The sequence below is a fragment of the Pogona vitticeps genome, chromosome 1, assembly GCF_051106095.1.
Source record: "Pogona vitticeps strain Pit_001003342236 chromosome 1, PviZW2.1, whole genome shotgun sequence".
Classification (NCBI taxonomy): Eukaryota; Metazoa; Chordata; class Lepidosauria; order Squamata; family Agamidae; genus Pogona; species Pogona vitticeps.
This window is the reverse complement of record NC_135783.1, coordinates 261685419-261703272: the sequence shown is the minus strand read 5'-3', so window position 1 is coordinate 261703272 and position 17854 is coordinate 261685419.

The window sequence follows — 17854 nt, the reverse complement described above, 5'->3', positions numbered from 1 at the left end:
CCCAGCTTTAATCTACCTCTTTGACATCATAAGGACCAACCCTGTAACCTCATTAGAGGTTACAGGGTATATATATCTATATATGATATATTATTAGCTGGGATATATATAATCCCAGCTGATAATATCATCAGCATTACACGACATACTTACATGCAAGTTTTGTGTGCAAAGCACGGGGGGAGGGGGTTAAATGGAAAACTGAGAATTTTCCTTTCAAAAATAAAATAAAATCAGAGAATAAATCGTGTGTGCACACACATGAAACAGACACACAGACATACAATTTTAGTTTGCTTTGCACAGTTTCCTGTTGAAACAAGATGACTTAGCCCATAGCTAATGGAAGGAGGCAAGTAAGCAGGGCAGGACTGCGCTGACAACATGATATCGAAGGGAATATAATCCTGAAGAAAGACGTCTCTTATCAACAAAAACACAGGAAGACCTTGCCTTTGGAATCATGAGAGATACTTGCTTCAACAGAGTGGACTTACAGCTGCTCCAAAATATGAAAAGCACACCTTTGTTAAGATATAGACTGAAGAACAGAAACCATACAATTGATTTTGAAATTCTTATTTGCGGCACCCAGTTGTTGCAAGGAGAGTAAACAAATAAAGAATTCTTGAAGTGGTTTGCCGTTTGCGTTTGAACGCCTGTGGCAGCAGCTGAAAGACAAAAAGGGAAATAATTGATTAGTGGGTTTTGTTTGATCTGTTCAGGGATCAAAGGGACAAATACTGTCTGCTAGGATGAAAGAAAGGGAAACGCTCCCTGTACTGATTCAGTTATCTGCTTAATCATACACTCTTTACTGTGTGTTGGAGAGCTGCCGCTACCTGACCTTCTGTCAAACTTTGAAGCAACCAACGCTGTGCCTAAGCACAGTTTGCTATAGTGGCACAATCTCTCACAAATCAGCAGCTGCAGAGCTCCATTGTTGAGGAGATGGGCAAGAGATGCTGATTTTCTGGCAAACAGAATTGCTTTGCCACCACATTCAGTCCCCAATTAACAGGTTCACAACTTCACACCTAAAACAGGGTCTGTTTTGTTCACATCTTAACCCATTGTGATGGCGAGTGTTCTATTATGTTGCTATTTGACCCAAAGGTGGCACTGTGTCCAAACAGAGGTACTAGTCAGCTATGTCCCTGTGTTCTTTGCCATAAAGTTGTTTTTTGTTGTTGCTTGGAATCCATTTTGGCTTGGCTTCTTCTCTGAAATAATTTGATTCCTATTCAAGGAAATCTAAACTAGTTCTAACCTAGGGAGATCAAGAGAGGGATCGTTTCAAGTGTCTCAAGAGCTACAGAGCTCCTTTCTCCTCAAAACCAGCTTGGATGTGAATCCTGGTAAGTCCCACACTTTAAAGCAAAGTGTGTTACTTATGTATCATCCCATAGTGCCTCACTTTCTGAGCATTTTACAATTCAATTATGCAAGCTACACGTTGCCTGCTCCCCTATCCCTGCAAGCTGCGGTCTGAATTTACCGACCTTGGAAGGCTGAGTCAGCCCTGAGTCAGCTACCTGAGCCTATTGGGATCCAACTCAGGTTTGGTGGTGGGGTGCATTTCTCAGCCAAACAGCTGATCTGCAGCTTGGTGCCCCACCCTCCCCAGGCAGCACCCAGAGGAAGCAGGGGGTGCCAAACTGCAGATCAGTTGCACAGCAGGGAAATGAACCATGCTGGAACCACCAAACCGTTATTTCTTGCCCATCTGTAGTCATCAGCAGTTTTGACGGCAATACTTCAGTTTAACCATTGTGCCAGGAGGCTCCCAAAGAGCAATCAAATCATAATAAAATATTACTTGGTTGCTAAAGCATGGGATTTAGTGACCAAAAGGGGGTAGAAAATGACAGTACGTACATATGTCCCATCTGGACAAGGTACCCCTGTTTTGGAATTGTAGCTCTTCAGATTGCAGGCAAGAGTATGTACCATGTTGAATCTTTGTCCACATTGCTGTGTGTGTATATGGGGATATGTCCTCATTTTGAAAAAGTCTAGTCCTGTTCCTGATATACTAATTTTCCAACTGAAAACTTGGAAGATTCTTTCTATTGTTTAGAAAGGAACTTTTTGACAACCATTTCTCCACTTTCATTTATGAGTTGTATAGTTCCTATAGCTTTTTTAAAAAAATGATTAACATTGTGTCTCCGCAACAAAATTGTGCCGTTTTTATATATAGTTTCTTCCACTCTGTTCCATTTCATGCCCCATTTTTGAGAGGTTTGCCCCATTTAGGAATATTAATTCTGTGAAGTGATACTGAGGATATGGTGGAATGGACTCATACTCCAATATGTGATATTTAATGGCACATACCAGGTGTGGGATAAGATGGACCATACTTGAAATTTGTTATCCTTCTGTTGTGGAATTTCCACTTCTATATCTGGAGACATTGCCAAATAGCATCCCATCTGAAATGACCTATCAGGCAACATTTCATTCTCCAAGTTTTGTATCTCTGCATTCCCCCCCCCAATTCCTTTTCTAAGCACAGAATTACATTTTCTTTTTCACCCAGTTATCAGTTCCTCCCTATCCCATACAATAAATATTCTGTGACACTCAGTTCTGTTCCTGCAGCTGTTTGGAATTAGTTTATAAGGATTTGGGAAGTATCATGGTTGCCCTAAGTATGTTAATAACTCCCCCTTCTCTATATTATGTGTTATTTTAATGCTTCCCTGTATTCCTGATTCAAGTATTTCCCGTGGTGTTCGCGTTGTCTATTACTCTTACAAGAAGACTTGAATTGGAAGTAAAGCGAATAATTATTTTAATGTGCAGATCCATTTTTATATGATAAGCATTCTCTTCTAGATTTCTGGCAAAAACAAAAGAAAAAGAAAAAATAAAGAAGTAAAAAAAATGTTGTAACACTTGAAAGACTAAGTGCTATATGTTAATGTAAGCTTTTGTGGACCACATTAAAATATAGCAGTTAGTCTTGAAGTCTTTAGTCTTTAAGGTGCCACAATGTGTTTGTCGTTCTTATTTTTTATTGTTCTTTTATTTTTGTCAGCTATGCTGGTACAAACTAACACAACTAGCTCCTCTAAAACTGTCCTAGATCTGATGCTCTTCAACATTTTTATCAATGGCTTAGGTCACTGGTGGAACAGCTCTGATGGGTTTGAGGGCCAGTCCTCTCATGGACTCAGTAGAATCAGAAGCCCTGATTTGCGCACTATAGCAGACATACTATGAGCACAGATGCTCCCCTACCTTGTTCCTCTTTCCTAGTCCACTCCAGTTGTGCACTGTGGTGAGCCTGCACAGCTTCTGGAACCATGGAACGGACTATCTAGCCATTTTATTTGAGGCATGAAGAAGGATGGTTTAATCTACAACAATGATTTTACCAGTACTATATGGTGAATGCCATTTTGCTGGCGACAATCTCGTACAAAGTAGAGCATCTTCAGTCTCTTGGAATCAATTGCCTCAAGCATGTGTATTCAGCCATCTTGGGTTGTTGCATTGGCCAAGCTTCAGAAGATAACAGATTCTTTTGGCACACCTGCCTAAGGTCAGGGTCAAATATATATTTAAACTATCTAGCTGATCATCTCTTCTCTGTAGAAGTGAAATAGACACATTAGGCCTGAGAGCTGTGCCTCTCTTCCATTACTCTTCCAGCTCTTTTTGAAAAACACATGCCACATGTGCTTGCCATCCCATGCACCAAATCTCTCTTTCACATTCCATACTTCTTTCCCAAGGTCTGGACAGTTTCATTCTTTTTGACATAATGAAGGGAATGCACTGTTAAGAATTAAATTAGCCAGACTCATGACAAAGCATCCACTGGTTTGTCTTTCTCCGTCTGTTTATAGTCATGCATGAGCCCTGGTCTACTCTATTTAAGAGCCAAGGGTTATGAGACTGAAGGAAATAATATTGACTAGGACATGAAACTACTGGCTGGTGACAGTAAGGTCAAACTGGGCCTTGTGAGGCTAGGACTACTGGGTTTCACAGCCCTAGGCTGCCAAGAATCCTTGGGGTCAGAATGCAACCCTGTCACACTGAGCTTCCTCTGGTCTGAGAGGCAATTGATAAAATATTTTATTTCTTCATACTGAAAGCAGAAAAAAGGCTAAAAATCATGCGAGCACTATTCCAAACTGTAAGCCATCTATGGCTCAGGATGCAAATAGGCATGCTTTGTTATCGTTGGATATATTATGCTTCTAGAAGAGTTGGATATTATTTCCTCAATGTATTCTTATTGACTTTTGAACAACCTATTGGCAACCTAATAGAATCAACAGAACACAATAAAAAAGCAGGATGACCTTGTACATTTCGTTTGACATAGTCATTATAAAAACCTCAAGCTCAACAAGTTGCCTCCAATATATTTGTTTTTTAATGAACTGAAAACAGATAATTCAGGCAGAGGGAATTGTGTCCGTCTGTTGCAGCAAAAACAACATTCTTGCAACACATTAAGGACTAAGAACTTTTATATATATATAAGTCCTTAGTCCTTAATATATATATATATGGATTAGGAGCCGATCTATATATATGTGACTAAAGGGACAGTTAAACCCAAAAGGTCTATTTTCCTTGATACTTAACGATAACTATCAATCCAAGTGGGTTAAATCAGTCCAGGGCTACTTGGGGAAAACTGGCCTCTCACCAAAGGCACTTATATCTTCTGGAATAGAGTAGGCAAAACAAATAGTTAAAGAACAGAGGACAACGAATATCAAACAGATCTCTCTAGCATTCAAAACATGGCAGTAAGGACTTACATCAAAAACTGTACAGAACCGGCCAAATACTTAATGTCTTTGGAAATTAAAGCAACTAGAAGAGCCTTTACTTTGGCAAGGTGTTTGGCCCTCCCCTCTGCTGTACTAGAAGGGAAGTATAAAAATACTCCTTTTGCTGAAAGGTTATGCTCCTGCCACCTGAGGGAGATCAAGATCATACAGCATATGTTCTTCACCTGCCCATTGTATGAAGCAGTGAGAAAAGAGACTATAACCCCCTTAATAGATAGATTCCCAGGATGTTCAGAGGGGAATAGGTTTGAGTTCCTTATACTGTACATATTAAAATAAGCCTGCATGGACTACAACCCTCTTCATCATGTGCATGAAGAGAAACTTCAGTAGGCAGATATTTACTGTATACCCAAGCAGGGAATGTAAAATGCAATAGGTTCCAGAACTGCAACTATCCTAAGGGTGGTTGCATAGAGTTGTTCATCAGCCATTAATTACCACTTGGACCTACCCACTCAACACATCCCTGCTAGCTGTAAATAAGAAGACGAGTAAGGATCATCCAGGTGCTTGCCTGATATTCCATAAGCACTTTGTCTACATTCTCATGCAATGAAAGCTGATCCCAGACAACCATATCAGACGGTGCTTTGGGCAGCAATATTAGGACTCTGTCAGCAAAAGCGACACGCTCAAGGTAAATATGAGTTCTCCGCACCAATTAGGCCTTTTGAACAGAACAGCTGCCATCACGATTCTAACATCTGGCACTTGCCCACAAGGTAGCTCATTACATATATTTATGTAATTCATTAGGAATGCTTCATACTATCTGCATTTCTTCCTGGATTTTGGAGTTCAAAATTAAATAGTCTTATTTCAGATATAGGTCTGTGTTTGTTGTCTCTTAATTTTGTGCAAAACATTGTCTATATGCAGTCCACTACAGCTTCTGTATTGGAGTGATTCTCTCAATACATTACCCTACAAATGTTCATCAATAAAGCCCTGCAAAAAAAGCAGTCGTAATGTGAATCACTACATAATTGTGTCAAGATTATTTTCATTTGATCTTTTATAAATCTGGAGAAATGCACATGAGCTTCAGTAGATTGCTGCATAAAAAGAACACTGGAATAGAATAATAAGCCATCCTCCTCCTGGTTATTTTGGGTGCATAAGTAAAATTATGTAACTCATTAGGGCAAATAGCATATAGTCCCCCTCACACAGGCAGTCATGGCCCTATCTGTTTTCTCCTCATGTTGAACTCCAAGACACACTATAGTCTATGAATGCCCACTTTTGCCCCTGTTTTTTTCCTGTCACCCCATCTCTGCCCACCACAGGCTGCTGTATCTTCTGTCCCCATCAGTCAATTGGGCACCTGTTGCCACTGCCAGCTTTCTGACCATTGAGAATCTCCTTAAAAACTTCAAGCTAAGGAGAGCCTACTGCCTTCTGATGACATCTGTTCCAGTGTTGAACAACCTTGTGTTCTCAGGAAATCCTTCCTAAAGTTCACCTGATTTTTTTTTCCTTCATAGTGCAAGTTTGCTGGTTTATACTTTACCCACAAAAGCAGCTGAGAAGAAAAACAGAAGCCTCTCATTGCTTGTGCAACAGCCATTTAAATATTAAAAGACAATGATGTCTCACCTCTTAATATCTTCTTTTCCAAAATAAATGTATTCAACTGCTTCAACCTTTCCTCACAGGAACTGATCTACTGGTCACTGTTGAAGCATTCCTCTTTACCCTGGATAATTCCATTCAAATGATCCTCCCAATTTTCTATGTATTTATATAATAATAGTAATAATAATTGTGTTCAGTCAAGTCAATTCTGACTTGTGGCAACCCTTTTCAGGGTTTTCTAGGAAGAGAGTACTCAGAAGTGGTTTACCATTCCTTTCTTCTGGGTGTGCACTGGGACTATTCAGCTTACCCAAGGCTGCACAGGCTGGCTCTTCTCCTACGATGCACACTGAGAAATTTAAGTCCCAACCTCTGGTTCTGGAGCCAGAGACCTAATACACTAAGCTATCCAGCCAGCTATGCTTAAATAAGATGTATAATTTTTAGACACAGTTTTTATGGATCTCTGCAATAAATAGATCATTAAAAAAGGTAAAGGTAAAGGTTCCCCTTGACATTTTTAGTCCAGTCGTGTCCGACTCTAGGGGGTGGTGCTCATCCCATTTTCACGCTGTAGAGCCAGCGCTTGTCCAAAGACAGTTTCCGTTGCCACGTGGCCAGCATGACTAGGGAACGCCATTTTACCTTCCCACCGAGGTGGTACCTATTTATCTACTCAAATTTGCATGCTTTCGCCTTAAACAGTGCAATTTCGTACTCATCCCTGCAAAGTACCTCCCATTGCCTACAAATACCTTTCAATAATTCTGGTGATATAGGTGCCCTCATGTCTTTAACCCTACCTCGTTCCTTATACAATCCTTCAATCATCTTTCTAATATGATAGGCAGAGGAATGCTCCTGATAACCTCAGACCCTAGCGTAAAAGGAAAGCGCTGACAGTCTACCCTGAATGGATCCTGGTGCCAACACCTTCCTGCTCAGAAACGCAATGAATTGCTGGAGATGCTCCACTGGAGCCGGCCACATTGACTCCAAATGAACTAACTTTCTAAACTCCTCGACTCTATACTCATAGCCGAGTACCCTTTCTGTGTCCTCGGTGCCAAGCCCAAGCCCATTGCCCTTTCAGCATCTTCGTGCCAATTTGCCAGACCTCTGGGGGAAGAATTCCCTCATTGGCTCCTGGAGCTAGTTCCCGGAACCGCTTGATCTGTTGCCGTGATAATGCATCACCTAAGCTGTTATCTATCCCTGGCACATGACAGGCCTGAACCATGATATTAAATCTTAAAGCTCACAGTGTAAAAGCTCTAATGTCATGACCCATTCTGACTGCGACGTAAGGTTGTTTACAATGTAAACTACTGCCTGATTGTCGCACCAAAACCGCAAAACAGAGTTTGTCCATTCTTCCGCTGAGAGCACAAGGCCTCTACTATTGGGAAAAATTTCAGGAACGTCAAATCCCTGGTAGTCCCAACCTGGTGCCATTCATCTAGCCATTTACCAGTGCACAATCTGCCCCTGAAATAGATTCCAAACCCTAGTGAAGCGGAAGCATCCAACTGGGCCTGAAAGTCCCCCCTACAGAAAGATACTCCATTAAACTCGGATAAGAACTGATTCCAAACCCGCAAGTCTTCCCTCATGCCTTGAGTAACTCTAGTCCTGTACAAGGGGCGATTGGGGCCTTTCATTGCCGTGGAAAGCCTATGCAAAAAGGCACAGCCAGGTACCACCACTCTGCAAGCAAAGTTCAAGTGGCGCACAATTTCTTGAAGCTCCCAAAGTGACACATTTTTCTTTTGCAACATCCCTGCTAACCTGACCTTAAGGTCAGCTAATTTCTTCTCGGGGAGTCTAGATGTCTGCTGAACAGTGTCAAGTTCAATTCCTAAGAATGTCAGGGACGTGGATGGTCCTTCCATCTTTTCCTCTGCTAATGGGAGAATGATTCATCATAACTAAGCCATGCTTGGCCCGCGAAGTCAACATAAACCCTATGGATTATATCCAAATATTTAAAGAGAGATTGGGCCCACCAGGGTTGAGCCTTTACAACCACCCCGGCATAAATTATAAAGCCAGGTAACCAATTCGCCCATGTCCTGTCAGGCTTCTTCCTCTTGCACCTCTCTTTATCTTTCTCATTGTCCTTGTCCAAGTCCTTCCTTTCTACCTCTCTATTTAGCAATTCAAAGAAATCTACATTTTTTAACCTCTCAAATTTTTTCCTTAGTTGCCGGGGTGAGGTGGTCGCCTAAAGGCATTGAGTAATACCCCACTGGCAAGGCTTGTAGAGGCACAGTATTAAGCCCAATGTCTGGAATCAAAGGGTATGACCAAATCCCAGTGCCCCACGGCTGATTTATTGGGCATGGGAATGCAACTTGTGGGCAGACTGCCGCCCACCCACCTAAAGGTGTGCTCAAGCAATGCCAAGGGGAATTATAAGCCCTAAAAACTCTGTTCATCATAGGGAGTGTAGTAAGGGGAGCCAAGCTGACCAATGCCTGGCCAAGGCCATACAGGTGTTGGTGAAGGAGTTCCAGTGCAATGGTTGACTCACCAGTTGTGGTTCTTCCCTGCCGTACTGGCCTTCTGGGCTAGACACGTCCTGTGCTCCCAACCATCCTTGGACCGCTGCCTCTGAACCTGCTGCCACCGTAATTGGTGTCATATCGCCAGACTGTTGTTGGTGCATCAGTGTAACCACTGACCCATCTGAGTCTCACCTGGATGTCCCTACTGACCACTGCTCAGCTTCTAAGGCAGCAAACTTAGACATTAGATTGTCAGCCATGGCTTTAAGCTTAGCCCGGCGATGACTCTTAGCCTCCCTAGCAGAGCAACATGGTTGCACCTGGCCAGACTGTGGAGCCTGTTGTGCCGCTTTTTCAGCTTCTAAGGCAGCAATTTTTTCTTATAATTGTTGCCAAATTGGCCAGGATTCTTCATCTGATGAAGACTGGGGTGGCGATACCTGGGGGACCGGCCATTTCTTGGTTGGCTGGTTCCCCTTCCTGTTACCCTGGCCTTTCACTGAAGCCATTGTAACACAGAGCTCAGTTCCAATTGTAATGCCTTACCTAGCTGCAACTGCTTGTTGCTAAGTGTAATCAAAGTAACTATTTCATTATATGAGTTGAACCACTTAGTTTTCAAGGACCAACAGTATTTATTATATGCATGCATGCAATGTAACCAAAATGCAAATGCGGATCTTTTTCTCCAATGCCTATGTATTAATTCAATGTAGTTACTTGTAAGGTTCCCCTTGACATTTAGTCCAGTCGTGTCGAACTCTAAGGCGTGGTGCTCATGCCCCATCTCCAAGCCATAGAGCCAGTGTTTGTCTGTAGACAGTTTCCATGGTCATGTGGCCAGCATGACTAGACACGGAATGGCATTACCTTCCCACCATGGTGGTACCTATTTATCTACTTGCATTTACATGCTTTTGAACTGTTAGGTTTGCAGGAGCTGGGACAAGCAACGGGAGCTCACTCTGTCATGTAGAGTCAATCTTACAACTGCTGGTCTTCTGACCTTGCAGCACATAGGCTTCTGCAGTTTAACCTGCAGTGCCACCATGTCCCTAACTGGTTGTAGCCAACACCTAATCATTAATTCCTACAATTATTCATTATATGCAAATATATCATTTAAGATATAGGAATTCAATATACCAACAGATTAATCTGGAGCAAGTACTTATGAAGTCCAAATACTACCAAAATTTATAGTGATTATCAAAATCTAATGAATTGAATCCAGCCAATATATGATTTAATTACTGACTATTAAAATCAAGGTATAGTTAAATTGTATTAATAATCTACAATCCTATCCCTTAATTCTAGGTAATAATCTATTTAATTGCTGTCTATGTAATTATAATTGTTCTAATACTAGGAAACTGGCTTCTTAGTAGTGATGTACAATTATTAAGCTATCAATACTAAGTTAATGAAACCAACGTAATATCAAGTTAAGAAATCTGTAGGTTATTCTAGTAATCTGTATATATAGACGTATATAGCTATATATTTGCTCAAGCCCCAATAATTAAATTAGCATAGGCAATTCTATGATACCTAAGTAAAAGAAGATGGCCAACTGCCAAAAACGTGCTTGGCTCAACTGGCGAACATGTAGCTTTTTTCAAATTTAAGCGCCACCCATGTCCTTCCACCCCCTTATAACTAAGGCAAAGCGGGTAGGTGGGGAGATAAGGATGGCATGGTACCAAACTGCTAATAGCCGAACAACCTAGCATGCCACAGCCAATTCTAAAAGCCAAACCTCGGCAGTAGGGCACCAGAGGCAAAAGTTTACTTCTTTTGCTTTTTTAAAAAAGGCCTAGGCGCACCTCTGCTAATCCAAAAGGCAAACCTCTATGGACAGGCACCCTTCAGCAACCCCTTTTTTGCAATAAAGCAGTTAAAAGCAATGCCAAATTAACCAATAATAGCAAGTTAATTAAACCCCCAGCACCAAGTAGCTCATTTTAGATGGTCTATAAACAGATCGTGGTCCTGCGCTGCTGGCGTGAGACACACTAACTCATGCCCCCCTTAGTATCAGTTAAACAACACTAAAGCCAAAATTTTAAATAATTGGGAGCTGGTAGGAAATAACCCAGAAGTAAACAAGTAATGTCAAGCAAACCAAGGGAGGGAGCTGATGCTGTCCCCCCCAATCCAGAGCTCCGAGCAACGCCGGCCTCGCAGCTAGCCACCTCCCCAAGGGAACAATCAATGTAACGCCATTTGAGAACACCGCCAACCGCACTCCCTTTCCCACTGATGCCAACAAAGAAAGAGGAAATTGAGAGGGGGAAATGGCCCCTTAAATAACCTGCCATTCCCCCCTCTTCCATGAAATGCTCTCGCAAGACTCAGGACGCCTCGCGATTTCCAGGGAGGTAGGCAAAGACGAGCCACGCTGCCAAAGCGGCTTGGCAGCAGCTCCAGCATTCTATCCCACTGGAAGGTTTCATGCCCTTTTTCTCATATCTTCTAGTCCTTCTCTTCAGCCCCCTAGAATGTCTTCATTTGCTGCCGGAGGGGCACCCTCCATTTTGGAAACAATGTCTTGGATGGAAACCGAGGATACCTTAACATGCTCTGCTTTTGCTGAGTTCTGCTTATAGGTTTGGATCATAGTCCCTGTTGTGCTCCATGGTTGCAAAAAAAGAGAATGAGCCCATCTAGACACAAGCTGTTGTTTTATGGCCATTAAAGTGCTTTGATTACTACTGAAAAGCATTTACACTGTGGGCTGTTTTGTGCAAGTTATTCGCCCTATTGATTAAACTGCTTGCAAAGCAGCCAGATTTCCATCTACAAGTAAATGAACAGAAATATTACACTTCTCACAGTTTGCCAGTTGTCTTTTGACAAAGACAGAAAGTAAACCACTTACTACTGCTTTTATACAATGATTCATTTTGTTTTCTTTTTTGCAAAAAGAGAACCGTCTAATGAAAATTCAAATGTATTGCTTTTCTGGATACAAACATAAGCTTGGGCACTTCATATACTCTGTAAATAAGCCTCATTTGCTCCAGTGTGTCAGCTAACAAGTGATTTTAGTTTTACATGCAGATTCCAAGGGAAATATTTCAAAGAAAAATAGGTAGTTTCATTTCACATCCATAAGCAAACACTTTCAAAATATTTAGACATCTGTGTATAATAGACTTTATAAACTGTTTGTTCTGAAGCATAAACATATCCATCCATGTTTGAGTTACTGCCTATATGTTCCCATTTTAGAACACAAAAGGAAAAGGTTCCCTGGGCAGCACCAGCCCACATGTGAAATGTTTCCAGGTGCTTGCCACAGTTGGCCTTTATTAGCCAAGGGATGAATTTTGTGCCCAAGGCATGACTCACAGAAGTCTAGATGGGCATTTTCATGTTAGACAGGTACCTGACCACAATATTGCAAAGCAAGGTTACACAGAGCTCCACTGGTCATTACGGAAAGGGAGGAGTCCAAACAAAAACAAAACATACACAAAAAAACTCTGTACTGTTCAACCCAAGGGAATGACTATACGAGTATTTGTCCTGCCATCTGTGCTATGCTTCTCACTATTCCTTTTGATATTTATTCCATCAACTAGACAACCTTAGCACTACTCACAAGATAAAATTTTGGGGCATTAGTATGTAGCATATTTTGTTCCACTAGCAAGGCTTGTGGGTTTGTTTTTTGTTTTTTGATAGTGTCTCCGGTTACATTATTTTGACTTGCATTTGGCTTGCATCATTGCCTGTATCAGTCCTCTAGGGCCTTTGTTGAGCATGTCCAGATAACATCACTGATGAGGCATAGAGTGGGACATGGTGTGGGGGTGAAACCTACTCCTTTTGCTGCTTTCTGCACACACTGGTAAGAAACACCTAGGCAATGCAATTTGGAAATTGTATGCTTAGGGGGAAAAATTCTCCTAGTTTAGCGCTGTAGTACTATACTGCTAAACTGATAACTGCACTGATCTAAATACCTACCATGCCTTATCAGTTCAGTACTATTTCACTTGCTAAAAATTTGAAAAAAAGGAAGGGATTTGAATGTTGGCAAAAGGGATAGGCAAGAGGGTAACAATAATGGCAGATAGGGGTGAGAGGAAAGAGGGCTGTGTGGCTTGTAGACACTTGTAAAAACAAATCTGTCTGGGATAATTAAACATTTCTGTGTGACAAATCAAGACAGCAATTTAAATGCCATAGTACAGTACAGAAGTTTACATCCACCCGGAAAACCTTGCCCCAGGTTTCTGATTATGACAAAATTTAGTCAACTGTAACCAGATGTTGTGGGCTTGCTCTGTGCTAAATTGGAGAAATTTGGTGAAGTGCTTTTAAGATCACATGTCGGGGGGGGGGGAAGGTCTTTCCCCATGAACACATTTAGTGACTCTTTTTTTGGGAAGAAGGTGAACATTGTATTATTAGTGGTATTATTATTCAAAAACACCAGGCAGTCAAAATTATAAAAACATTGACTGACATTACATAACAGGTACATGTTTTAACAAAAAACCTAAGTATCTGTTAAATATTGGCGTAGTATGTATGCTGTGTCTAATATTGCTGTTTTTTGTAGCTCTGCTGGTGTGATTTCTGAGATCTGCAACTACTTATAGTACTGTGTACTCTGCACCTGTTGCAACATCTGAACCTGCTTCAAGTGCAGCCCCACATAGAGAGCATTGCAATAGTCTGTTTTCGAGATTACAAGTGCATGGGCCAGTGTTGTAAACAAACAAACAATACTGAACAGAGAACTGGGAACAAATGAGGTCCCCCTTCATGTGGCTCCATCTTCTGTGTTTAGGCTGATGGTTTACTAAGAAAGGATTTCTATGTTCTTGATTGTTAAGTTCTGCCATAATTTGGGCACATCCATCTGATATCATTTCCATCTTCTAGGTGCTAAGCATATCTTTTCATCACATGGTATTGTCCAATGGTGGCATTCCACAGGTCAAAGAGAAACTATTGTGACCAGGAGGTGTTAACACCCATACACACTTGAAACTGGCTGTGGAGAGAGGTTTTCAGTGAATGCAGAGGATGAACAGGGAAGGGGCAAAAGTTCCGCTTTGACCACTTACAGAATATTGAATTTCACTATATGATTCTCTATATATAAGCACTATAAATGCTTTCATTATTTCAGATGTTTTGTCTATTTTCCTTCTTTAAAAAAAACAACTTCAGGCACTGTTTAAGTGTAGGGCAGGATACATTTCCTGTGCAAATTAATTCAACCAATGTCAACTAAAAAAAAGTGAATTCTCCCTTTTGTGGGCCTAAAGGAGGCGGAGCACACAGAATTGCACCAAGGATATCTGGAAACCATGTACTGTAGGTCTAAACCCTCACATTCACATTGTACTTTTATTGTTTCTGGCCATAGGCCTTTACAAAGGCAGACATACATAAAAACTGTTAAAACAAAAGGATGCCCCAGAGGTCAATAAACCCATTCTGGGAATGGTGGCATAGCGTATAATATCGAAGTCACTATATTCAGCAATTTATGTAATAATCAACCCTCACTTGATTATTACAATTTGGATATACGGGTGTTCATTCCAAAACACCTGTGCAGGTTTTGATGAATAACAGAATAATACCATTCTTATTTAAATAAGAGGAACATATTCTCACAATGTCTGCATTCTTATACTTTAGATTGAGCTATCCATAGTCTATTTTATGGCTTTTTAAAAATGCAAAATGTCATTTTTTGGGGTAATTTTAACCAGTTTATATGTGTGCACAAAAGTACATATGTGATGTTAATGTACAGACTTAAGACTACAAAATTTATGATGCATTGAAACATGCGCACTGCAAGAACCACCCCAGCCTTCTCTGAAATGAATAGTCAATGAGACTGAAGAAAACTGAAAGCACACAGTTTGTATGATACAAAACTGCTTTGCTACAGATATATCTGCATATGACCAGGGACCTTAGAAATAAACACTGGTATACGAAGTGTTTCTGGTCTAACTCTTACATTGTCATTTGTGACTACAGCATTATTTAGACCAACTTCCTATCTTCAAGCTTATCTCCGCTACTCCACAAACACTATTAGTACTCCTTTTAAATAATTCTGAAATCTCAGAATCATAGCTAGAAGTCAAGGGACACAACAAACACATCTTAGCTCCCTTGAACCCATGGGCCATACTGCTCACTTTTGAATAAAGGAATTATTAGGACTACCATGAGTTCTGAGATACTTTTTTTCCTAGTTAATTTTACTACTTTTAAAAGAAATATATTTTATTCATCATGGTATCACTAGGATATCAAGCTGACTCCCTTTGTGAATCATTAAGATTTTGCCTTTTGTGAAATACTGTAAGACCATCCACAAGAGAAAAGAACATTAACCACCATGAGCTTTGGAGCCAAAACTTATCTAAGGAGTATTTCTATCAGTCCAACTTTTACTTATTTTGCTTTGATACGGAGGTTACCAGCTTTCTAACTAAAGCCCATAGAAAGAGGGGGGGGGAGCTCATTTGTTAGCTGCCTGAGAAATACTTACTTTTTAACGAAGTTCGCTACTTAAAGACTTTACATGGTACAATATTGCTAGGAGCTGGAACCTGACACCCCTCGCCTCTCTCTCCTTTTCTTTCTTCACATATTTGCTTTTATCATGTCAGTTTTACTCAAGTGACACTGAAATATGGAGATTTTTTCTGATCCTTTCTTTTTCTTTTTTTCTAGAAGCAGCTTATTGGTTGTAAAGCCTACATTTTTGAATGTGGGCTTTGATGTTAACAGCCCCAGTGCTTTTCTTTCTTATTTGGGGCATTAAGTTCAATTACATATTCAAAGTATCTGTTCAGTGCTTCTCCTACATTTTTCAATAATTAAAATAGCTACTTTTTTAAAAAAAGAACTCTTTCATCGGAAGTTCATATCTTTAAGAGACGTGACTCAGGTCCACTCCAACCTTTTCTATCAATTTCTCCAGGTCAGCATTAACAACAGTGACCAGCAATGAATGAAGTTAGTACAGGTTACTCAGTTCATACAGAATATCAAGGTGTGGGTGTAAAAAAAATTAAAATAAACTCTTTAACTAGCAGCTTAAGGCTGGAATACAAAATATTGCACTGAGTACACTTCTTCCTTCAATAGTGCTGGTGTTAGGGGCTCCAAATTCCCGTGTAGTTCAAAATATGTGTATACATCTTATGCCCCCCCAATGTAATTAAAGCCTTTATAAGAGGGGGGAAATGGAGAAACAATCTCTCCACTTTCCCCCTCAACAGAGCAGCACACTGCTGTGACCTCCCACTCACATCAATCTCCCAGCATGTCTCAGCACCCTCCCCATAATTTAATAATTTATTAAATTATTAAATTGTTATCAAATAATAATTTAATAAAGTGTAGCCCATGTTTATCCCATGATTCTTGTCCCATGTCATTATTCTGGGGTAGGGGGGCAATGTATATAACCAAAATCATGCCACTCAGACCAGTGCAATTCAAGGTAGAAGTGTATGTTCTCTCTCTTCCTGAGCTATTTTGAGTTCAATCCATATGGAGACTGTTGAAAAGTCAGAATTCTTACACCTGTTGAGACATGACTAAATGTGAACAACCTTCCCAATAAATTGGACTAGTCTATCAAAACTTTTCAGCTTCCTCCAGAACACCTCAAATATTTTCTTTCAGGCCATAGTTATTTGGCTTCCAAATAAGGGAGTGAGGAGAGAGAGTGTAAAAGTTGAGTATCAAGAAGCCTTCTAACCCAACTAGATGTTGAAGGGGGGGAAGGCAAAAAAGTAAAGTTTTGAAACACTTTCCAATGTCACATAAATAGTCAAAAAGCTGTGGAGCAAGAAAGTATTCAAAAGGGATTGAGCCAAGAACACTTTCAGAACAATTCCCACAAGAAAGTTACAGTAGCTAACCTAAGCCAATGCCTACATATACCTACATATTGACAGAATTTCAACATAGTTCCAGAGCATACACAGATCATAAATCAGGCAGCAAAACAACAGATGAGCATAGCGGTCTCCTTAGAAATACTAGGCTAAACCTAAGCAACATACCTCTCACTTTATATCCATCATTCCACTTTCTAGATTCTTTGAGGGGATAGGTCAATCAGTCATCAAATTGTCTTTAACCTTGGATAAGACACAAACAATATGGTCAGTTAATTGGCACTTTCTCCATTCTCTTCTGGTCTGCTCATCCCAGGCATGACCTAACATGCCTGTGTTTCAAAAGGACAAACAAAACTATGTTCCCCTATTTTCTATTTTCTTCAAAGAAAAGCAGGTAAGAAAATGTGAATATAGTATCTTCTGGGATTAAGGTGTAACTTGTTTCCCCAATGGAGGGCTGATCAAGGATAGAACATTAAACAAACACAGATCTGTACTACAGCATCCCATCCAAACACCAGTCTTGTGCTGTATTAAAGAGTAGAGCATATTCAATACAGAGTTTCCTTGCTCAGATGAATATGCCTTTCACAGTTTGTTTGTGAAGCAGGGAGAAGAGGAAAGGGAGGGGAATGCGCAACAACTACAGTGGCAACAACACAAGAACTCTATTCATGGGATGAGGTATAGGGAGGAGTGGGAGGAAAATTCTGGTCATAATTCAAGTGTGATCATCACTGAGACCAGCTAAGAAACCTGAAAGCATGTCTCACTGTTTAACAGAATAACTAATTGTAAACATTCAGTCACAACATTAGGACATTTGCAGAAAGATGTGCAATGGTTGATCCTCATAAAGCATTTTTATCTTCCTTAATCTATGAAAAATCTTTTCTGTATCCAGTATAATTCCATGAAGAACGCCTCAGATGCATGGAGGCTACTTTGCCCAGTGTAAAGGAATAATACCTGGCTGATCAGTATTACCTGATCTAAAGACACAGAAATATGACTTGTATCACACATGCACTGGTCA